This window comes from Equus przewalskii, chromosome 14 (genome assembly GCF_037783145.1).
Source record: "Equus przewalskii isolate Varuska chromosome 14, EquPr2, whole genome shotgun sequence".
Taxonomy (NCBI): Eukaryota; Metazoa; Chordata; class Mammalia; order Perissodactyla; family Equidae; genus Equus; species Equus przewalskii.
This window is the reverse complement of record NC_091844.1, coordinates 36,310,858-36,335,662: the sequence shown is the minus strand read 5'-3', so window position 1 is coordinate 36,335,662 and position 24,805 is coordinate 36,310,858. Positions and strand designations below refer to the sequence as shown.

General features: G+C 44.3%; 1 long non-coding RNA gene across 1 annotated transcript; it reads right to left on the bottom strand.

Moving 5' to 3' along the window:
* Nucleotides 1–461: 461 nt before the first annotated feature.
* On the bottom strand, nt 462–20,683 carry LOC139075753 (uncharacterized). The gene is made up of 2 exons (XR_011526511.1): nt 20,466–20,683; nt 462–6,440 (listed from the first exon to the last, which is right to left on the bottom strand). It is a non-coding gene; the product is annotated as an uncharacterized lncRNA (long non-coding RNA).
* Between the last annotated feature and the right edge of the window lie 4,122 nt (nt 20,684–24,805).

Genomic DNA, 24,805 nt, shown 5'->3' with positions numbered 1-24,805 from the left:
CCTCCCAACCAACTCCCCAGGCAGCCTCAAGTTGGCAGCACAGGCATAATGGATTATCTGAATCTCATCTGAGCCTAAGAATATGCTGGAGATTTTAGAACAGCAAGTGTCCATGTGTCATTAGTTAAAATGGGGAAAACGATCATCCATGCCCAACCTATCCAAAAACGCCAACCAATAGCCTCTCAATCACGAAAACACTCAAACACAGAGAACAATCTGCCAAGGAGCTCTGAATAATATAAATCAGTGCTTCCCAAAGTGTGATCCTAGACCAGCAAGCAGCAGCGCCACATGGGAACTTAAAAATACAAATTTCCAGACCTCATCCTAAACCTACTAAGTCAGAAATTCTGGAATGGGGTCCAGCAATCTGAGTTTTAGCAAGACCTCCAGGGGATTCTGATGCTTGCTAAGGTGTAAGAACCACTGATATAAAGCAGTGAATAATTACCTAATTATTTAACATTTAATGAATTTATTAGTGGGTACCTTTGTATGCAAAACATAATGATACTGGTTCAGATTATTGGATATGAATTACATTTTCCTTCTCCATCACAACAATGTAATATAAATAAATAATGAGTTATTTGTTAAAGATCCAAAATGAATACATAGAATGCACAGAAATAAATCTACATACACAGTAGAAAGAATATGCACATGGGTTATGCCTTATGTTTTCACTTCTCATAATATACTTTATCATTTCTCAACTTCTCTTCTTCTAAGTTATGGGGTTTTTTAAGCCTCATAGGCTCAAATACTTAATTCATAGGCTTTTCAGCTTTCTTACATCATCACAATCTATATGAACAACGTAGACAGGAGGCGTGCTTCTACCAGGAGAATGAGATGTGTCTAGGGCATACCTTCCACCCCGGATTTCAACAACCTCAATGCTGTTGTTGGAGCAACAACAATTCTACGATGGAATGATTTTTGATTCACATAGTGAATTTTGAGTAAAAGTGTTGCCAAGTCTTTATAGCAAACATTTGGAGAGTGAGAGTTCCAATGGTGATGGATATCTAATGACGGAGAAACAATGGGTCTCCCTCTTTGAGGAAACTTCTCCGTTGGATAGATGGACGCTGGCCTCAATTCTGGATGCACCCATCTCCAGTGAGCTCATTTCAGGAGCTCTCACTCCCTGGAAGAATTAGAGACCCTCCCAACCCATGTGTTCACAAAACTCTCCCGGCAGTTGGGTCACCTGGCCTCATTTCTGATGCAAATATCACAAGCGCTTCCTCAGTACAGGTCCACAGGGAAACGCTGGGCAAGGGTTTATCTTTCACTTTCACTTGGGCGCTTAAATGAAGAACTGGGAGCAGAAAGAAGTCAATTTGCTGAATCATTACGGAGGCCTGTAGTGTCTGAATGTGGAAGGGCAGAGACAATTCAGAATGGGGACACTAACTTCTGTGGGCTTACAATTTAGAGGAGTTGTAATAGAAATTCTGAAGACCCAAGTCTTTTGTTTCCTGGGGAAGGCTGTACCCACGATGTAACATCTCTCATTTATTATGTGTTAAAACAAATAATTACTAACTATGATTTAATACTTTACCCTTACAGATAATCATCATAAGGAATGCATTGCATTCTTAGGATGTTTTTACTCTGTCAAAAAAACTTCTGTGCTCACCACTTCCCACAGGAAGCTGCAGAGTGAGGGGTGCTCACCCTGACACTGCTGCTGTCAGGCGGCCTCTGGGGGTGAAGTTCTCTGGAGGGGGTCTTCCCATTCCAAGTCTGTGGTCTGGGATCTGGTTGGACACCTTCCTCTCCTTTCTGGGGTGGGAAAACTGTGAGGGGCTGTGCAAATGGGTGGCTTTGGCAGCTTCTCCTGATGAAGAAATCAATGGTGCCAGTTTTTTAGGCTCATCGAGGAATGTGTGGTATCCACTTTTCCACCTGCCCCCTACTCCCATGCCTATGTCCTAGAAGTAGGAACTTTTCTTGCTTTGTGGGATAATAAATAGGCCTTTATTTTCTAAAGTTCAGGCTCAGGTTGCAGAGGGGTGAGATGAGGCTAAAGATTAAAGGGCAGATATGATCTGCCAAGAGGAAAAAAAAAGGACTCTGGAGATAGAGGATCCTGGAACACAGTAGTGAGGCCAGCATGCACCCCCTGTAGATCTCTGGGGGCCTCAAGACCTCAGGGAGGTTCTTTGTGAGCCCCATAAGTCATGAAGGGTTTCTCTGAACCCACTCAGGGCAGCAGGTGGTGGGACCAGCTCAGCAGCCTATCCTGCAGCAAAGGGAACAACTGCACTGCTGGCCATCCCCCTGGGCCAGGGATCTGGTTTCTCACAGCTCTTGGCGTCATGTAAACTCCAGGATCTCCAATGGGTCCCATGGAGATGAGGGCCAGCTCCAGTAATGGCCACACAGGACTTCCCATCCGCTGGCAGGTGGGAGCTCACAGTTGAATGGATTAATTTGATTTTTTTAAAGAAGAAATACAATGTTTCTTGCACTTGAATGTTGCAAAGCAAATTTATACCTTTTAGACTAGACCATGCATAAATGCCACCCTGCAACTCCCTGGCAACTCAGAGCCATTGCAGGAAGGGCCACAGGGAAGGGACCCATGGAGGCTCAGAGAACAAAGTCCTCTGAGGAGGCGAAGAGACTCTCTCCTTGGCCAAGAATTTACAAAGAGGGAGACATACAGGGTACAGGCAAAATAGAAAGGACTCCGCTTATCACAGGATAAGGGAGGCTGCCAGTGCCACGTGGGATCTGGGAATTCAGAGAAAGCGAGGCAAGCAGTCAGGGCTGTGGACTACGGACTTACAGTCTACTGTGCTCCCCTCAGGGCTAGAGCTCCACGGAGGACTAGGCTGGAAACAAAACACTCCAAGAAGGCTACCCACTTCTTCAGCCATTACAGTGAGGTAACAGGCTCTCCCAAGATGGAGAATCTGGCTGTATAGGAGGAGGAAGTGACACTGACTCACCTACTAACCATATAATTCACATCATTGTATATTCTTTTATGTTCACTAAACTGAATGTGACTGTGTGACAAGAGCTTGAGGGAAGAACATCTGGCTTAGTGTGATGGGTATTCCCAAATACTAAGACACTGTCTAAGGTATATGCTCACCTACGCCTCTCTAGGAATCAACCATGTTTGTACCACCCCTTGCCCACTGCTGATTGGACCAGGGGAGGTCACCTGACCAAGGATGGGCCAATCAGCTTCCCTTTCTTAGGAATATGGAATTGGGAGTGAGAGACTGCAAGTTAATCTCAACGTGGGATTCTAACATGCCAAGTAAACTTGGGAGCCATAGAGAGAGAAAGGCAATGAGCATATTTCACTTTGTGGGCCAGAGAGACAGAGACACCAGGCTGTAGAAAGGATGAGGGTGAAGCAGAATCACGGTGAAAAGCAGAGACAAGGAAGAGTCCCACTGGCCTTCCAGGTCCTGATTCTAGTCCTCCCTGAGACCTCTTAGCACTCCTGCCTTTGGGTTCTGAGATATACCCTGGCATCCTTAAAATTCTCCTTTTCTGCTCAAGCTAGCTATTATTGGTTCTGTAGTTTACAACCACAGAGTCCTAACCAACCACCAGGAATAATACATACCAAACCAAGAAAGTCAGTGATCAGCATACTGGTTTTTTTTTTTTTTACTGTGGTAAAATATACATAACATAAAATTTATTACTTTAGCTATTTTAAGCTGTTCTACAACCATCACCACCATCCATCTCCAGAACTTCTGGCCATTTTCTTAACCAGGTCTTTCATGATGCAAAGGTTGATCACTACAGTTCTGAAGCACGAGCTGAGGTGGTGATATATGCCAGTGCTGGAGATGGCTCTGCGATTCCTTCATATTAGTTATATTCCTAATTTGAGTTTATCATCAGGTGACTTGCTTCTTCCTCATCATTTCAGAGTTTAGAAAAAAAATGTGGGTACTTGAGGTTCCAGTTAACCCAATGTTCATTGTAAAAATTTTGGCTGTTTGATAAAATTCATTGACAATTGCTTTGATTTAATATCCTTTTGCTAAACATTGCAAATGGCTTTCCACCTAGATCTACACCCACATGATCCCCGTTTTATACAACACCTTCCTTCAAGGAGTTTATAAGCAGTCCCTTAATTTTCTGCTCCTTATAACTATGCCAAAATATACAAAATTTGTATATTTCCAGGGATTTCAAAATAATATACAAAAATAATATTTAAATATTCTCAGGGATTAAGAAGCATAATATCCCTTGTCTTTTGCACATAATTTTGAAGATAGATTCCCACTGTGTGCAATGGTTAATTATATGTGTCAACTTGGCTGGGCCATGGTGCCCAGATATGTGCTCAGGTATTATTCTGGATGTTTCTGTGAGGGTATTGTTGGATGAGATTAACACTGAAATCTGTGGACCTTAAGTAAAGCAGATTTCCCCCAGCTGTGGATGCGTCTCATCCAACCATTGAAGGCCTGAACAGAATAAATGATGAAGCTTCACTGGGCAAGAGGGCATTCCATTAGCAGATGGCCTTCAGACTTGAACTGCATGGTTTGGACTTGCCAGTCTCCATAATCTCATGAGCCAATTCCTTAAAATAAATCTCTCTATATTTATACACACATCCTATTGGTTCTGTTTCTCTGGAGAACCCTGAATAATACAACATGTTATACTTTTTTTTTTCCACTTTGCTCTTTTCCTTCACAGTTAAACACAAAAGTCAGCTACTATAAATAAAACAAATATCCAAACTGAGGTTACCTATTCCTAGCATGCAGAATGCCTAATGATTTCTATCTTTGCCTTAACTGAATCAAGTCTGAGCTCTTCATTTTTTATCACCAGGGTGAGCATTTTCATTTTTCCACTTTATATTTGTTTTCTAAAATAACCACTGAGATGTAATAAAATTTTAAAAATTGTCCCGAAACTTCCACAGTGACAAAAAATGATGCAACTGCAGAAGAGAGCAGTTGGCTGGCAAGCAGCTCTGCCGTGTGATAGCTGGAAATGTTCATTTCTGTCAGCTGATGCATGAGGGTCTGAAATTGGCATATAACTCTCAGTTTGGAAGTGTCAGAATATAAAAGGGAAGTTTCGGTTGTTTTAAAGCCCAACCATTGAAGTTGAGAACAAGCTATGCTATGTGGCAGTGAAATATAATAAGTCCACAGCTAACTCTAAAGCCAAATTTGACAAGCGCCTGTAAAGGAGACAAGGCAGGACAGTGAGAGGGTGGAACAAGGACACATCAGCTCTGCTTTCATGGGGAGGGGTCCTAGGGAGGGCCCTTGGTCTGGGCATTAAAGGATGGGGAAAATTTTGACACATAGATAGGAATTATTGGGGTTTTAAGAAGTCAAAGAAATAATATCCTTTTTCCCTCCCTCCTGAGTTTTGAACTATTTGAGATGCAGACACAAGAGTCTGCAGATGGAAATTAAAATATCACTCATTATCTATAAAGCCATCAAGATAACACGGCTAAGTTCTGTGGCCAAGTGGGTTTACGAAGACTTACTCTCTGAATTAGACACACTCCCCAGTCCGGGACCCAGTTGGGTGAAAGCTTTGTCCTGCACAGCAGAGGTGCCGACCAGAAAACAGGCCTATCCCAAGAAAGGAAGAGGCTGCGCCGTATGCCCAGATCTTTCTCTCAGAGCCACCTACCAGATGCCACCTCTGAGAGGAAGATTGAGAGAGAGGATGGAGAAAGGCCAGGAGTGTGGCTCTAGGTAGATGCTTGCACAGGAAACGTGAGGGGTGGGGAACAAATGTCCCCCATAACCGTATCCAGCTATTTGTTCTCCCAGTGTGTTGAGTTTCTCCGTCAAGTCTGCTGTCAACTAGGGATGTGGCAATCTCTCTCAGGAAAGAGGAAGAGGCAAGCTTCCTAGACGGTCTTGCTCCCACCCTCTGGGACTGAGATCCTCTCAGGACTGCCACCGGGCAGTGTACATTTTACCCCCAGGAGGCTCTGGAATGGGTCAGATGAATACATTAAGTCAACTGTGTTCCAGTTTTGTGTTGCTGCACAATAAACCACTCCAAATTTAGTGTCGAACAGCAACAGTCAATTAGTATTCTCTCTCACAGTTCTAGAGTTGACAGGGCTCAGCAGGCAGTTCTCACTTGGGTTCTCTCAAGCCCTCGTCTCTCAGACAGTAGCTGGGGCCAGAGTATTGCAGTCTTCCTCACTCGCCTGTCTGATATCTGCCCCGGAAAGACTCACACAGCTGGGGCTCCTTGGGCTTCTCTCTGTCTCTGTGCGACCTCCTCACATGGTCTCTCTTGCAAGGGGCCTTCAGCATAGCTCAGGGCTCCAAGGGTGCGTGTCAAAATGAACAGAGAACCAGGCAGAGGTGGTATCCTCTTCTACGACCAAGTCTCAGAAGTCGCCCAGCAACACTTCTGCTGTCCTCTGTTGAGCAAGGAGGCTGAAAGAGCAGTCACAAAGCAGAACACAAAAAGTTTAAGATGTGCGGACACAGACTCCCCCTCTTCATGGGAGAGTGGCCAGGTTCTAAAAGAGCACGTGGGACTGGAAATAGTGTTATGGCGCCATTTTCTTTCTTTCCTTTTTTCAAAAATTGTGGTAAAAATATACATAACAAAAAGTTACTGTTTTAACGACTTTCAAGTATACAATTTAGTGGTTAAGTTCATTCACATTATTACGGAACCATAGCTACCATCCGTATTCAGAACTTTGTCTTCTTCCCCAAACGGAAACTCCGCCCCCATTAATCAATAACTCTCCATTCCCTCCCCGTCCTAGCCCCTGGTACCTCTATTCTACTTGCTGTCTGTATAAATTTAACTATTCTGGGTACCTCATATAAGTGGAATCATACAATAGTTGTCCTTTTGTGTCTGGTTTAGTTCACTGTGGGGCCATTTTTATAAAATGCAATTTGCCATATGCTCCAAAGTCAAGTTGTACCCCCAGCTTGAAAATTCACTGCTTATTCTAACTCCCATCAATTCCTTGATGCCTGGATAAAGCTGGGTTCTTCAGTTCCTCCAGGATCAGATGTCTCTCCAAGAATGGACCTCAGAAGTTAATAAGACACAGGAGATTATTTCAGCACCACCTATAACACTTTGGCTTTTAACAATGTTCCCAGGGATCAGTCCCATGGCCGAGTGGTTAAAGTTCCCCGTGCTCTGCTTTGGCAGTGCAAGTTTGCAAGTTCTGATCCTGGGCACGGACCTACTCTGCTCATCAGCCATGCTGTGGGGATATCCCACATAGAAAAAAAGAGAGAAAGATGTGGCTGGCCCCACGGCCCAGTGGTTAAGTTCTCATGCTCCATTTTGGCGGCCCAGAGTTTCACCGGTTCAGATCCTGGGCACAGATATTGCACCGCTCATCAGGCCATGTTGAGGCAGCGTCCCACATGCCACAACTAGAAGGACCCACAACTAGAATATACAACTATGTACTGGGGGGATTTGGGGAGAAAAAAGCAGGGAAAAAAAATTAAAAAAAAAAAGAGAGAGAGAGGAAGATTGGCACAAACGTTAGCTTAGGGCTAATGTTCCTCAAGCAAGAAAAGAGGGAGATTGGCAACAGATGTCAGCTCAGGGCAAATCTTCCTCACCAAAAAAAAAAAATTGTTTCCAGAGAGAATGATGTTCCCAGAACCCAATATTTAGTAGAATTTAGACTCAACTACTTTGTCAAAGTCTAGGGCAGAAACTCAAGGTGTTCTGAGGGAAGGAAGATAAACAGGGAGAAGGCCTTCTTGGGTCAGCCTTGTCAGAATGACACTCAGTCGTCCTGAGCACTGATACTCCATGGCTTGCAGTAGTAAGACAGTTTGTAAAATTATTACCTTTAGATACCTGTAATCAAGTGTCTATGGAACACCAAGGCTCTGGGTGATGCAGTATTTGATGCCATAGATCATTTTAACGAAATAAAGAGTGTAATGCTTCTAACTGTGTTGGGGAACACAGGGAAAGAAAATGATGAGCTTAAGACTTCAAATTCCCACCTCAAGGTCTACGTTAAGGACGTGGAAGTGCCAATGACTGGCCTGAAAGAGGTCCTAGTCTCCTGTAGCCACAGGGAAACTAAATCCAAGGTCTAATCCCAGGGTGGCTGAGTTACAACACAAAGGGAATTCCCAACCATGTAATACCTCTTTTGTTAAAGCAAGGGCATTGATTGGAATGGAATGAACCCTGAGAACTGGGATGGGGATATATGAGCAAATTCTAATGAAGCTGGGGACCTTAAGCCCCAAATTCTGTTGAGCCTTCTTTGCCAGTAGGAGCAGCACTTCTACCATCTGAGGATGTTGATCCTCCTGGTAATGATCCTGTAATGATCCTCCAAAGGAACTACCCCCACCACCTCTCCTTCTAGACCCATAACTAGACTCAAGTTCCCAAAAGTCCCATAAGATGAGGTACAAATTATGATCCATGAGGAGGTGTGATATCACACCAAGAGAATTGTATGATTTTGCCCCTTTATATAGACAGAAACTTGGGGGATATGTGCGGGAATGGATCTTAAGGATGTGGGATCAGAGTGGAAGGAGTATAAAATTGGGTCAGGTTGAATTTATTGATGTAGGCTCAATATACAGAGATTCCAGATTCAATGTTTGCTTGAGGGGCCAGGAGTAACTAGCAATTCATTTGTTTGATTGGTTGACCGAAACCTGGACCAAAATATGGTCTACACTAAATTAGTGGAAATGCCAGAACTTCCTTAGAATGGTGCAGAGCAGGGGTAGGCAAAGTTTTTGTAAAAGTGCACATAACAAATATTTTAAGCTTTGGAACCAAGAGGTAGAATTGAGGGTATTATATAGGTACTTATATAACCAGAGAGAAAATTTCTGCCTCAGCCCTCCCAGTTTGCGTGGAGTGGGTCCTCTTGGGTGGTGAGCAGCTTTGTGCCCATTTGCCAACTCAACACAGGCATTTTAGAAGGAAGACCTGCTGGCCCAAGGGGGAGGGACCTGGCAGTGGGGAAGGGCACGGGGTTGATGCACTGTCAGTCTTACTCCGCTCCAATAACACCCAGATTCCTGCCTCTCAGAGAGCCTGGCCTTGTTACCTGGAGTACCTCATTGGAAGCAAGGTGACTTGCCCAGCCATCAGCTCTCAGACTGAGATTTGACTGCTTGTTGCCCAGCAATTACCAATTGTAGAGTCCCTAACATGTTGGTGGTGACCAGTAGGCCCTGGGCAGCAGCAAGTTGTGGCCACTGGCCAAGGAGGCAGGCTCTGGGAGTAGAGTGGGGAACAGGAGTAGGGGAGATGCAGCACTGGCTGGCTCTAGCAGTCCCCACTGGTACAGGGCTGGATCTGGCCCACAGGCTGTACTTGCTGGTGTTCATAAGCTCCCAGGCAAATTCTGCACATAGGTAGGAGTGGTTAAGAGTTTAGATCCGGAGTCAGATGGGCTAGATTTGAATCCTGGTTCCACCATCTACCAGCTGTGTGATTTGAACAAGTTACTTAATCTCTCCAACACTCAGTTTTCTTACCAGTAAAATGATGATCATAAAGGTGTCTATTCCATAGGATTGTTGGGAGAATTCAGTAATATAAAACTTGGTGTCTTGTATATTGTGAGGCCCCATGGAAGCTAGTCAATATTATTAATAGCTTTGATATGTGAGTCATGTTGGAAAAATTGTTAAGGATTTGTTGTTTTAGGGGACTCCACATCAACATGAAATAACGAATGTGGTAAGATAACTAAATAACAAAAGTAGGTGAGACAGGCCTTTATTCAAATCTCCTTAAATTATGATTGGTAACAACTGGATAATAGTTGCAAAAGTTAAGAAATGGTTCAGTAGAGATTCCTCAGAGATGCTAAGAACCAAAATACCAACAATGGAACACACAAAGTTATGGGCTAAAAACGCCATCAGCATTTTGCTCAGTAAGGAACTATAAGGCCTAGTCAACATAACACTCCACTTGGAATCACATCCCATCATCAGATAAGCCTGATATTGTTAACGATAATGCTTTATATGCAAGGAACAAAATATGAAGACTCTCTCCATCCCCGCACAAAGCCCCCCACCACTGGGCAGGCCTCCATATGCCTGGGCCAGGCAGCCACACAAGCGTCTGGAAGGCTCACAGAGCACAGAGCACTGCAGTTGAAGCAAGGACTTGACTAAGCCTTGAACCCCAGACTTGACTGAATCCACTGATGTGCGAAACCCAAAACCCAACCCCAGCACTGCCATGCCTCATTTGCCTCTCGTCTGGGGAGGAGATGTGATGTGAGATGTAATTGGAGGAATCAAGTTTATACCTTGTAAAGCCCTAAAGCTTAGAAAGAAAGTTCAATCATTTTGGATGAATTTTTTCCCCTAAAATGTCTTGCCTATTTTCTGGCCATCTTAAATATGCCATAAGAAACCTATTCAATACCCTGTTGACATGGATGCATTGTCACCTTGAACATCCATGCCATCACTACAGGAGGTGAGACTATTAAGGCTATTTTCCCTTACGCTAACTGGCCCCGGAATACTGTTAGTTCAGACCCCTTTTTCCTTCGTTTATGCTTACCCTCTTACCGTTTCCTCCTTTGTTGACACTCACCAGTTGTTATTCTCTAACCTAACCTATACCCTGGCTTTTACTCCATCCCATTCCCATATTTCAATAAAAAGGTGACATCCTCTTTTATTCCTCTTCATTGAAGATATATTTGCTGGATCCTGAAGTAGATGTAAGTTTTGATCCCAACCCCCATTCTCATAACAGCTGTGTGACACGTGTGTTAGCTGTTTAGTATTTCCTTTTTGTCAAGTTTTGACAAATTTTCAGAATTGAACCATTTTGCACCACCTCCTGTGCCACCACCCTGACCTGAGTGCTCACCTCCTCTCACTTGAGTAATTACGAAGGCCTCCCAACAGGTCTTGCAGCTCCTCTTCTAGAATCCCTGGTACAGTCTTATTCTTTACCCAGCAGATCCCTTCAAACAAGTCAAATCAGAACCCAAACCCTTCAACAGCCCTCCACGTCACTCACAATAAAGGCCAACGTCTTCATAATGACCTACGAGGCCCGGCACAATGTGGTTCTCTCGACACCTCTCTGACCACAGCTCCCATTACTCTCCCCTTGATTTGCTTCCCTCCAACCACAATGGCCTCCTCACTTTCCCTGAACACACCAGGTACATTTCCAACTTAGGGCTTCTGCTGTGGCTGTTCTCTGTGCCTGGAATATTCTTTGCCAAGATACCCACCTGGGTAACCTCATCTCCTCCAAGTTTTTGTTCAAATCTCACTTTCGCAATGAGGCCTATTGATTTAATACTGGCCCACCTCTGGGTCTCCTGAGCGTTTTCACTCTGTTCTCCTTTTTCTTTTTTCCATAGCATTTTCCACCCTCTAACCTATTACGCAGTCTACTTCTTTATTAGGCTTATTGTATACTGACTCTCTTAGCTAAAATGTAAGCTTCACGAGGACAGATATTTTTGTGTTTTATTTTCCTCACTGTTGTAGCCCAGGTGCCCAGTATAATGCACATAATAGACACCCAATAAATAGTTATTGAAATGATTGGTTGAATTAGTGAAGACATGAATTACTATTTGGGGCTAGAATACAGGATCACAGTTTTCTTTCTAGGATTTCTCTTTCTAGTATTTGTTGGGTGAAGCTGAATTGTTGCTGCCTGGTTTTGACTGATGGTATCAGGTGCTAACTAAACCTGACTGTGGGGTGTTGTGTTTGCATTAGCATAAAGAACGTTTTCTGCAAGCACTATCAAAAAACTCATGATTGCTTTTCCATGAATGTGCTATATTTTAGTTACACCTCTTAAGTATCATTATGCTTATCAAGTTTTTCATGAAATATTTTGCTTTTCTTTTCAATGCTTGAGTTGTCACAATCTGGCCAACGGGAGTCCCAGAGATCATTGCAAGCATTTTTGCTTTTTCACAATGAGACTTTCTAACCTATTTTGCTTTCTGTGCCGCAAACAGAGCGTCATAGAGTCAGCTACTCTCCCAGGAGCCTTGCTTCCTTTCAGTAGAAAATAGTTTTAGAGACCAAAATCAAGCTGCCACAGGGATTGTTCCCTAGGAACGCAGGTAGAGGCAGCATCGCCACCAGACCACTTTATTGACAGACAGACATGGTATATCTTTAAAAGATTCCATTAGTCAGGATCCAGCCAGGAAAAAAGAAATCACACCAGGAACTTCCACCGGAAGAGATATAATACAGGCAATTGATTACCAAGGTGGTTAGATAGCTGGGGGGAAAATCAAAAAGGAATGCTGAGGTAACCCAGAGGTTAATAACTGAGAGATTAATAACCCAGCAGCTACCACTGGGCTGGGAAGCAAAAGGGAAGAGGTGGTATCACTAGAAACCAGGAGGCTGATGCCCAGACCTCTCTCCACATGCGAGTGCTCAGTCCTCCATGAGAGGCACAGCTGGGTGAGGGCTGACTGCTGGGGAAGGTGTGGCCCGGCTGATGCTGGCACCTCCGAGGGGCTGTGCAAGGCTGATGCTGAGACTGCAGACAGAAGGTGGTAGCTGTAGCTAGAGCTGTCTGTTGCTGCCAGCCGTCTCCCGGCAGGAGGTAGGAGCAGGAAAGAAGCCCTCCCTCCTTTCTTCTGCCCTCCCTTTTCCCACCAGTGCCTCCCAGGACCACGGGAAGCCAGCTGGCAAGGGAATGAGGGGAATGCGGCTCAGCCCCAACATCACAGAGTAGAGAAGGGCGTCCTGGAGGGGGGCCACAATAGGTGGTTAACCAGAACAAAGGTCATGAGGTCACCCAGACTTTCCAATTAAACTCCAACTTCTTTAAATTCTTCTCTAAAAAAAAATCTTGTTCTGGTATAAAGGATTGCCTGAGTTACCAGTTTCTCCATGGGTCATATAATTTCTTATCAATTTTAATATAATATCAAATATATATGTACATACATTCATGTGAACCTATGTATTTAAATATCAATATAACATCAATGGACACTATTACTTAGTAGTATGCATTTATATTTTACTCAGAGTCTGACCTGGGCTAGAATTACATTCCCTTTCTCTCTCTCTTTCTTTTATTGTGGTAAAATATACATAATACAAAATTAACCATTTTAACCACTTGTAAGTGCACAGCTCAGTAGTGTTAAGTATATCCACATTGTTGTGCAACCAATCTCCAGAACTCTTCATCTTGCAAAACCGAAAATCTATACCCATTAAACAACAACTCCACATCCCCCTCCTCCCAGCCCCTAGCAACCACCCTTCTAGATTCTGTCTGGACAAATTTGCCTACTCTAGGTACCTCCTCCAAGTGCCATCATACACTACCTGTCCTTTTGTGACTGGCTTATTTCACTTAGCATAATGTCTTCAAGCTTCATCCCCGTTGGAGCATGTATTAGAATTTTCTTCCTTTTTAAGGCTTTTTAATATTCGGTTGTATATATATACCACATTTTGCTTACCCATTCTTTCATCAATGGACACTTGGGTTACTTCCACCCTTTTGGCTATCATGAATAATGCTGCTACGAATATGGATGTACATTTCCCTTCTCTCTTACAATCCTTCTATAGCTTTTTGATCCTCATTCAACAGGAGTGGTTCTTAACAATGTCAGACCTAGCACCTTCTTTCATCCCAAAATGAAATTCATAAGTAATATAGCCTAACTACCACTTAATTTCGGGAAAATCAGTATAATAAAATGACATATGTCTCACCATGAGCAAATACCTGGGAATGATCCCAGGGGATATAATGAAATAATCAAACATTTGTGCACAGCACACGGTGGCCACAGCCGCAAATGTAGATTGTCTCAGGAGCATCGTATTGGTGATTCACACACCACAAGTAGTGTTGCTCGTAGCATGATTTCCTAATATGGGAAACCAACACTTAGTAAAGTTTGAAACAAAGCAATCTTTTTTCAGTGTCCACAATTGTAATCTTAGAAATTCAGCGCATGTTCACATTGGGCAAAAAAATATTTGATGTTTCTGTGTAAGATAGAATTAGGTTCTCGGCTGAGATCATTTTGAACAGATTATTCCCCTTGTGGATCTCAGATAGGATACTGAAACTTCGTGAAGGACACGAGATGGTTTGTTGTGCAGGATGGTCCAGTGCGTTGCAGGATGTCTGGCATCTTTGGCCCATGCCCACTAAATGCCAGTAGCACGCCCTCAATCATGACGACAGCCAAGAAACGCCCCCAGACATTTCCAGAATGCCTCCTCAGAAGCAGTACCGCCCATATAAGATCTGCTGTTCCACAGTAAGTAGAGAGTCTATGCCTCTAGGAGTTCAGTCTTACCACAATAACGCTGTGTAAACGTGGCAGCCATCAGAAAAAAAGCTTACAGGCTTATTAGTCTAATTGGCCAATTAGTGTGCTCTGAAATCCACTGCCAAGTTTGTGCCAAGGCCGTACTTCCCACAGGTTGCTCCCAGGCAATGGCTGAGTGCAGTGGAGATACTACGGGAAACCTGCTCCTGGAAGGATCGAGACTCCTCTGACAGCTGACTTTGGCTTGAGGTTCCCTGGTAGCCTTGTTGAACCTTCCTTAGACTGCAAACAGTCTAGGACATTTCTATCCAACCTTCCTTCCTGCTCTCCTTCACTTGGGGTTGGACTTGCATCACCTTCTGACAGCTCTCCTGGCTTGAAGCTCCCTCCCTATTTTCTCTCTCATAGGTATTTCCTGTATAAAATCCTTGTATGTTATATCCCATCTTGGCATCTGCTTCTTAGAGGACTTGGACGAACAGAGGAACAGTGAACCACAAAACCTCTGTGGCGCACAACAGTAAGTGTTTGTTGCTTGCGTTTCAGGAGGGGCCAACTAGACTGCTCTGCTGCTCTTGGCTGGGCTTGCTCCCACATCTGGGGTTGACTGGCTGGTAGTTACGCAGGATGAACTCCACGATGATAACTGGGGACTCAGCTGTACTCCACGTGTCTCTCATCCTCCAGCAGGTTAGCCCAGGCATGTTCTAATGGCATTGGCATGGGCATAAGAGAAAAGCCCGATGTATGAGCTTATTTCAAACTTTTGCTTGCCTCAGGCCAGCTATACCCATCAGCTAAAGAAAATCAAATGGCTGAGCCCAGACTGAGTTGGAGGGCCTGAAAAGTAGCATGACAAAGAGTCAGGACATAGGGAGAAGTAAAGAATGGGACTATTTTCATAATCTACCACAACGTCCCTGCATTCTTCTTATTAGCAAAGGACCGCTCTTTCTCAGTTTTTTAAAAAAAATATAATCTCTCTTAAAATATTCTATATCACATCATTGTAGAATCACTTATTGTTAGAGAGGAAGTCTGAAAGGCTGAGTATTTACCCAAAGACTTGAGCTATCCACATGAGGCCATTTAAACTGGAAAGACTGCCAGCACAGTCTCCATCAAGTTAAAGCCATTTTCTCCCCTCAATAACCCAGGGCTGGGACTGCCCATGACAAAGACTGGATCTGTTACAGACAGCAAATAATCTACATTTTCTTTGTACATTAGAGTGATTGATTGAATTTTCAAATCCCTTCCACACAAAAGTAGAGAAGTTCAGACATTATTATTTTTTAAATAAATTTGAATGAATTCAGTTATCCCTATGATAATGTCACTTACTTGCAAGGCCAGCATTCTTTCCTAAACAGGAGGAAAATCTGTTGTGCTACAAGGTGGGTAGCCAGGAATTACATCTAAGCCTCGGCCCACCTGGGGCTGTGGGCACTGTGTATGAGCATCGTTTGTCATGTGTGTCCTAGCGGAAAGTGAGTGGAGAACCACAGTTCTAGCCACCGTGACCTCTCACGGCTCCAAGCTTCTATAATCTATTCCTTTCTACTATGGTTGCTCAAATTGTTACCAAAACCAAAGTGGGTTCCCTCCTGGTGAGTTATATCAGACTCTCCACCAGAAGTAGTTGTCTCGGGGTCAGCCTGGTGGCACAGTGGTTAGGTTTGCACATTCTTCTTTGTCAGCCCAGGATTCGCCAGTCTGGACCCCGAGTGTGGATATGGCACTATTTGGCAAGCCATGCTGTGGCAGGTGTCCCACATATAAAGTAGAAGAAGATGGGCATGGATGTTAGCTAGGGCCAGTCTTCCTCAGCAAAAAAAGAGGTGGATTGGTCACAAATGTTAGCTCAGAGCTAATCTTCTTCAAAAAATAAAGCAAAGAGACACATTTTGGGGCTGGCCCAGGGGCGCAGCAGTTAAGTTCACATATTTTGTTTTGGCGGCCTGGGGTTCACCCAGTTCAAAGGCCATTTCCTCCAGGCAGTCTTCCTTGGTCCTTTCCCTATATGGAAGAAATCTTCTGCTCCTTTAAACTCCCATAGGAGTGTTGTCTGCCTCCCTCTAAGGGCACCTGTTATTTATTAGAACAGGATGTTAAGGGGCTGGCCTGGTGGTGTAGCGGTTAAGTTTGCACGTTCTGCTTCCATGGCCCATGGTTCGCTGGTTCAGATCTAGGGTGTGGACCTACACACCACTTGGCAAGCCATGCTGTGGTAGGCATCCCATATAAAATAGAGGAAGATGGGCACGGATGTTAGTTCAGGGTCAGTCTTCCTCAGCAAAAAGAGGAGGATTGGCAGCAGATGTTAGCTCAGGGCTAATATTCCTCAAAAAGAAAAAAAAAGAAGTAGTTGTCTACAAAGTAAAGTATATTTGCAGCAGATAAGAGACCATGAGGAATCATTTCCAAAGTCATGGTGTCCCTGAAGAAAGGGAAGCAGGGACATTTATTCTGGATGGGAAATGAATATTTAAAAGGGAGAGGTGGGTATTCGCTTGCACAGGCTCAGTTGGAAACACACTTCCACATACTGCAGGTTGTGGTAATAAGGCCTAAGCTCCTCCTGCAGAGATCTTAGCATTATACATAAGGCAAAGGTCATAGGCATGAGGCTTGGTCTGGTTCAGGGTGGTTGGTGTTTGCATCTCCTGAACATAACAAAAGGAAAAAAACCAATTTGGAACAACAATTAAATGCTTCCCAACCCACCCTTGAGTTCCTCAGGCAACCAGTCGGTGACAAAATCTGTTGTGCAATAAAGTCAAGGATCTCCATCATTCATTCTTTCTTGAAAAAAATTGTTTTGTAATTTGAAAAATTTTTAGCCTACAGAAAAGTCTTAAGAACAAAACAATGAACACCCACACACTCCTCACCCAGTTTTGCCAGCCGTTAACACCCTGCCTCCTCCACGGCATTGCTCTCTTTACATTTACACACGTTGCCCCTTTACGAAGCCATCCAAGAGTGGTGTGCAGACACCATGACATTTGGCCCCTAAATACTTCTCCACCCTCTCCCAAGAATGAGGCCACTGTCCTATCATCTAGAATGTTGTTGCCACACCTAAGAAACTCAACATTAAGTTCAACATACCATCCACACGAAATTTCCCTAGTGGGTCTCAAAAGTATGTTTTAGTTTTCTTTTAATCCAGATTCCATTGCATTGGTTATTATATTTCATTAATCTATTAACTGGAAGAGTAAAAAGATATGCAGATACATACCTGGATTCCTATCCCAGAGCTACAAAACCAAAGTTTGTAGGGTTAGAGCCCTGGAATCTATCCTTTTTAAACTTTTTCTAGATGACTCTGATGGGAGTCAAGTTTGGAGACCACTGAGTTCTACTTGTAAGGTTAGTTGTCTTTTCAGGTGTCTAGGGCTGTTTCCCAAACAGATTTCAGTGAATTCCAGTGCCAGGCATAAGAAATTCTTGGCACAACTATAACTCATTCTAGTTGATATCCACTTCTTCTCTACGCTCGCCAGTCCCCTTCCCCTCCAAGCACACCTGCTTCCACCGCTTAGCACTGTGCTCAGTAATGACGACTTGATTGACAGGTTTTGAAGGCCTAGCCTAGACCTTATTTTGGAATTCCCTTTAATTCTAAACTCTGTTAATGGAATGCCCTCATTAATACTTTTTGATTGAGTAATCTGCGGGAGGTGAGATGAGGGAGGGGAGGAGTGGTTCATTGCAATGCAGGTTCCTAGGCGCTCCTCCAGGCTCAGGAATATGCATTTTAATCAGCTCTCCAAGTAATCCGTACTCCCCTTTTTTGTATTTCACTCTGTGGGCTTTGCAGAGTGATTTACTCTTCTTAAGCAACTCAGTAAACATCTGGTTGTGTCGTTGAATTAAATCCCTACCCTTAGGACCCTTGCCCACAAAACACAGACACCAAACTAACTTGATATTCTCATCTTTGAACTCATCTCTGTCGATGCTTTTACTTCACTAGTCCTCTCTAAGAAGAAAATGTCAGTTAATACAGTTTTAGCTTTTCTCTAAAACCATAGAAACAGACATCTTAGTTCTGTTTCATCCTGCCTTTTACTCCTGCTCTGACCAAATTCCCTTTTAGTATTGACTCAAATTGTTTATCTGAGTCTGGGCCTGACCTTTTGGTTCCAGGAGCATTCATGGTCCCCTTTTTCCTTTTTGGTGGGTAGAGGTGACACTGAGGGGAGCCTAGGGGGAGGGGTGCAGGTCACAGTCACCAGCACTGTGATTCCAGTATGTCACCCCGTACAGAGTTGTCCACCAGGGAAGAAAGAACTTATTTATGATTTTGGATTTTCACCTGACTTGCTCTGTTTGCTCAGTAACCTGATCTATTTGAAAGACAAATATTCTTTTTTAAAAATCACATTGCATTGTCTACAAAGCTGTGTTTTGCTGACGTGGAAAGAATTAAACTGAAGGGTAACCTTTTTAATATAATTGTTAAACTACCTGGTGTCTCTCAATAAAGGTAAAGAAGTACTCTGGAAAACAAACTGGCCTGTGATGAAGGATATAATTTTCCTTTTTCAATCTCTTCATGGCAGAAAATAATTCCGACTACGTGACCTAATGATGCCACTAGCAATTCTAGTGAAATAATATGGAAAATACTGAACTGTCATCAGATGTGAAGTTAGAACTGAGATAAGCAGAAGCCAGCATGTGTGTATAATACAAACCACCTACCGTACGTAAGTACATGGGGAGTGATAAACAGTCACGTTGACAAGGTAGGAAAAACATCATTCTTATCAGTTCATTAAGTAAAAAGTCCATAGCATTGCTTTGATGAGGGAAACTAATTCTTCTTCCTGATGGATGATGCAGTCATGGTTTTAACAACATGATTAAAAGATGCCATAGGAACTTTCTAAAAGTCTTTCAGAGAGACACTAGAGCTTGGGCGCTTCTTAGGTGTGCTGCGCCGCTCTAGAACGCATTCACTTTGAAACTTTAAACATGTTACAGAAGATCAAAGACAGCTGCAAATTCTTTGCTACTCTCCCCCTTTTAGAGTTGGAGTCTAATTCTCCTCCTGTGAATTTGGGCCGGCCTTAGTGACCTCCTTGACTCACAGAATGTGAAAGAAGTGATGTTCTGGAACTTCTGAGGCCAGATCAGAAGTCTTACAGCGTCTACCTAGATTTCTTAGAACACTCACTTTAAGAGAAGTCAACCACTATGTAAGAAGTCTGACTACACTAAGATCACCATGCTGTGAGGAAGCCCAAGCTAGCCATATTGATGAGAGATGCCCAGCCAGCCCCAGGTCTTCCAACCACCCTACTCCAGGTGCCAGGCATGTGAATGAAAGAGTCATGCTGGACATTCCAGCCTCAGTAGATGCAATGTGTAAAAGAACCGAAGATCCCAGAGAATAGCCAGAACCGAGGCCACAGCCATATGGCCCCAGTTAAGCGATCTCAGCCATCTCCAGCCATTAAGCCACCCCAGCTGAGGCTCCACTCATCCTGGAGCAGAGATGAGACCCGATGCTGTGTCCTCTCTGAATCTCTAGCCTAAAAACTCATGAGTGCAAGAAAATGGTTATTATTCTATGCTGCTACTTTTTGGAGTGGTTTATTATGCAGTTATAGATAACTGGAACAGATGTTGAAGAGAGGATAACACAGCGTAACACATAACTCCAAAACTTGGGGGGTTTCAACACCACATTTCCCTTTTTTTTTTAAGGGTTTCCAATTAGGTTTTATTTTAGTTTCCAATATTATCAGCAATGATACAGGAGTAATTCAGGCAAATATATCATCTTAAATACATCGGAGAAAAAACTCACTGTGTCAAGCATGTCTTGCACTCCAGCAAATGAACATAAAAACAGAGAACAAAGTTAGCAGCATTAAAGTGCTTTTTGCGTAACTTCTTTCAGAAAGAGTCTCTCCCTCATTGTTATAAATTTAACCTTACTTATTGTAAAGGAGCACAAAATTCCATTCATTGCCCAGGGGCTACATTCAAAAAATTCATGTTTAGTTATTCTAAATAATTTTTCCCCAAAAAAGCACAAAATTCATTGGAATTATGTAACGCTGATTTCTCCCGACACACTGTGTGAGATGACTACCATCCAGGCCTGGCAAACACTCACAACATCCTCCCACCACACACTGACCTTGGCAAAGTCCATCACTTTGTTCGCACAACGGGGCAGACGCTGTGAAGGACAAGAAGGCACCTGGAGAGGACGCCACCTGTGTGGCCACCCACCAGTGAGCGGAGGCCACCAACTCATTTCCCCGAAGCCGAAGGCGGTGAATTCAAGAGTAGGACAAGCCCCGCCTCTCAGCCTGAGCCCCACCTCTTTCTGGGACAGAGGTGCTGCTTGTTTCTAGGAAGTTCTCTGACCTGCTCTGCAAAATCTGTTACCCAAAGACTGCTTGTCCCAGACAGTTAACGCCTAGGAGACAGAACCCTGCCCCCACTTCAACCAGTAACAACCCCCAAACTCAACAACGGGAAACACTTCTTAAAGTCAACACAAGGCCAAATGAGTGTCAGCTGGAGGCTCTGGGGACCGGGGCGGGGGAGAGGACAGGTACGGGGCTGCCCACACTGTCTCCTTGCCAACTGCAGCGTCACTGGCACAGGAGCATTAGTCCAGAGGACTGGTGGCCAAGGGCAGCTGGGGCCAAGGCGGGGGTGAGGAGTGGGGGCACGTCCCTTAAGGGATATAACAGGGATGCAATTGAGCTAGTGGGATGGCAGCTCTCAGCCACCACGAGCCCCTCACAGAGCGAGGTCAAACAGAGGACCCTGTTCTGTCAACACCACATTTCTTTTTCTCGCTCATAGGTCTGTGCATTACCTGGGGTGCTCTTCTTTAGGCTGTGAGGGAGCTAGGCTTGCTCAAGGCTGCAGGCTGGATTCAGACACACTCTGTCTTTGTTCTGGTGCCAGGCTAAAGGGACAACATCTATGTGGGGCACACTGAATCACATGTATGCAGGAGTTCAAGTACAAGTCTGCAAAAACATTTTGATGTCTCTGCTTGCTTCACATCCACTTACTCCAAGTGGCTAAGTTGGTCACGTGGTCAAGCTCAAAGTCAAAGGGGTGAATAAGTATACTCCCATCCAAGTGGGAGAAAGAAGAGAATAAATACCTGCTGGAAAATAGTCTAACCTATTGAGAGATTCAACCATCAGATGATGGTGGTGGAAATGGTAAGTGGTGCCAGACTGGACCACTTGTAGTATTTCTATAATTTGGTACTTATACATCTAGAACCCTGAGAGAACACCTACAAGCGTTGCGAGGGAAGGTGTCTAAGTACAAGAATCAATAATTTTTTTGGTACTAAATACCTAGAAGCAGGAGGCATGTAAAATTGTGAAAAGACACAAGAAATGTGATGGAAGAGCAAAAGGAGAGGGCTTAAAAAAAGAAAGGAGAGACAAAGAAGGCAGCAGGTGAAACCCTTTACCAACTCTTGGGGAGGCCAAGAGCGAACACCTGTTTCCTGGTCTGCCTCACAAGTAGGCAGAGCAGCCACAGGGCAGCCAGTCCCTGAAAGAAGCCCCAAGAGACCAGCTCCTCCTTAACAAGAGGTTTTGCTAGTTCAATGACAGATACATTCGGCATGGCATAAGGCACCCCCAAACACTACTCTCCCACTCAGCAGCTCACTTATGTCCAGTGAAGGTGCCAATAGAGCAGGGAGTTCTCCACTCCCAACTGAGGATTAACCATTAACACAGCTCTGGGGTGCACGAGAACAGCACAAAAAGCTATAGGCAGCAAAGCAGGGTTGGAGCAGGCGGGATTAAGAAGGGCTTTGGGAGAGAAGTGGTATCTGAACTGGGACTGGATGGAGGGGCAAGAAAATGCAAAAGGACCTCAGAGCCCCATTTATGTTGCATGCATAGAGGGCACAGGCCTGGAGAGTGAACTGAGGCCAGATCACGGCGGGTCTTGAATGCCACACTGAAGAGTATATTCTTTTTTTTTTTTAAAGATTGGCACCTGAGCTAACAACTGTTGCCAATCTTTTTTTTTTTCCCTGCTTTTTCTCCCCAAATCCCCCCAGTATATAGTTGCATATATATATATATATTTTTAGTTGTGGGTCCTTCTAGTTGGGACATGTGGGACACCACTTCAACATGGCCTGATGAGTGGTGCCATGTCCATGCCCAGGATCCAAACCTGTGAAACCCTGGGCCACTGAAGCGGAGCATGCGAACTTAACCACTTGGCCACGGAGCCGGTCCCTGAAGAGTATATTCTTAATTCAACGGGAGCCACTGCAAGCTTTTGAATATTAAGTGATATGAAGGACTTGCCCTTCAGTATATTCTTTCCTGCTTCTTTATTAACAGAAACCCCAATTTTTAACTGTGTATATGCCTGTGCAAAATAACGATTACATTTCCTATTTCTCGTGCAGCCAGGAGTGGTCATGTGACTAAATTCTGTTCAATGAAATATAAAGGAAATAGTGTGTGCAAATTTTAGGAAGTGTTCCTAAAGGGAGAGGGCATTGCTCCTTCTTTTTTTTCCTGCTGGATGGGAGCTGCATCTAATCCTGACCCGCATATTATTCATTAAGGATGACTGGCCTGAGGCAAGGCAAAATGGAGGATGGTTGGAACAAGAGGAACATTGGAAGCGGGAAGGCTAATTAGAACATTGATAGTCAAGATAAAAAGTGAGGAAATAAGAACTGAGCCAGTATGGTAGCAGTGGGAATGGATGGGAGGGGTGGTTGTGATAAATATTGCAAAAGGAGTGTCTGTGGGACTTCGCAATTGATCAGATGAGAGGAGACACTAGAGAACGAAGAATCAAAGGTCACTTTGAGGTTTCAAGCAGAGGTGACCGGGCGGTCAATGATGTTGATAACAGAAATAGGAGAGTCAGAAGGATGAGCAGGCTTGAGGAAGCCAAGCGCGTGTTCGGTTTCGGACATGTTGGATTAGGATGCCAGCAGGATACCCAGGTGGAGATGGAAAGCAGGCAATTGGAAATTCATTTCTGGAGCATGATTTGAGAGTCCTTTGCATAAAAGTGGTAGTCAAAACAAAGAGAGGGGATCGTTGGTCAAATACAGAGTGTGTCTTAGAAATTCCTCTTTCTTCAGTGCACACAGAGTAACAAACTTCTTTCTGCAAAACCAGATAAAAATATGTACAGCTTTTCACCTGACACTACCCCCTGCCTCCCTCAAAAAAAAATCCGACAGGCTCCAGCCAATGGCTGGCTGGCTTGCCAGCCTCAAGCAGCTAATCCTCACGGTCTCCAGATTTGCACAGCTCCTCCAAGTTCCTTACCAAAGTGTTTTGATTTGCACAAATATCTGGTGTGACATGTTTTAATCTTAAAACATGATTCCTTTTCAGCAAGATCTATAGTAAACTACCTTCCTCCTTCGTTCAGGTTAACCACACATAAGAAGACTTCCTTTTCACAGAAGTCTTAAAAAAACAATTTCTTTCAAAAGCAGAATGAGAAAATATAAAAATCTAATAAATGTGACAGAGTAAAACGACTCTGTAGAGGTTTCTCTTATATCTGCTGTGACCAGAGCAGATATTAAAAGTTGAAATAAAAAGGAAATGAGGGGCCAGCCCTGTGGCATAGTGGTTAAGTTCGCCCACTTGGCTTCAGTGACCCCAGGTCCCGGGTAACGATCCCTAGTGCCGAGCTATGCACCGCTTATCAAGCCATGTTGTGGCAGGCATCACACACATAAAGTAGAGGAAGATGGGCACGAATGTTAACTCAGGGCCAGTCTTCCTAAAAAAAAAAAAAAGAAGTGAATCAAATGTGAACATTAAGGAACCATCTTTGCAAGCTGGCTAAACAGCTGTCTGCACTTTCACTAGACGGCTGAGCGCCGGCGGGATAGAAGAGGTTAAACTCCAGCTGCTTGTGTGTTTCAGCTAAAGTTACACGGTGGAAACACAACCGTAAGTGGTGGCGAGAGAACTGTGCTTCTTTTGGAAAAGTTTTGCGTCTTCGGCCCACATACCGCAGGCAGCTGCCAGGCAGCCCCCAGCACGCGCCTCCGAGTGCACTAGCGCCCTCAGTGGCGGATCCGGCGATGAGTTTGGTGCCACGGGGGGCCCCCCTTTCACTTATGGGTGAAGCTTTGTCAGAGCCGTTAATGAGCGTGTGATAAGGCTTTTCTAACTCATCCATCCATCCATCATCCATCTATCCATTCATCCATCCATCCATCCATCCTTTGTCTCAGGGCCAGGGCCTGCGCTCAGCACCCGTGTCCTTTAGCCCACGCAACCCAATGGGACTCCCGGAGGACGGGATTTTACGCAAAAAGAGGGTGCAGCTGGAGGACAGCCCTAGGCCCCCCTCACCTCGCGAGGCCCCTTCGTAAGAGGCTGGCGCGCTCTGGAGCCGCCTCCGGCCGGGCGGGGGCGAAGGCACCCAGCCTCGCGTGAACCCTTCCCCTCCCCCAATCCCCAGGACAAGGAACGCGCCGCGTTCCACATT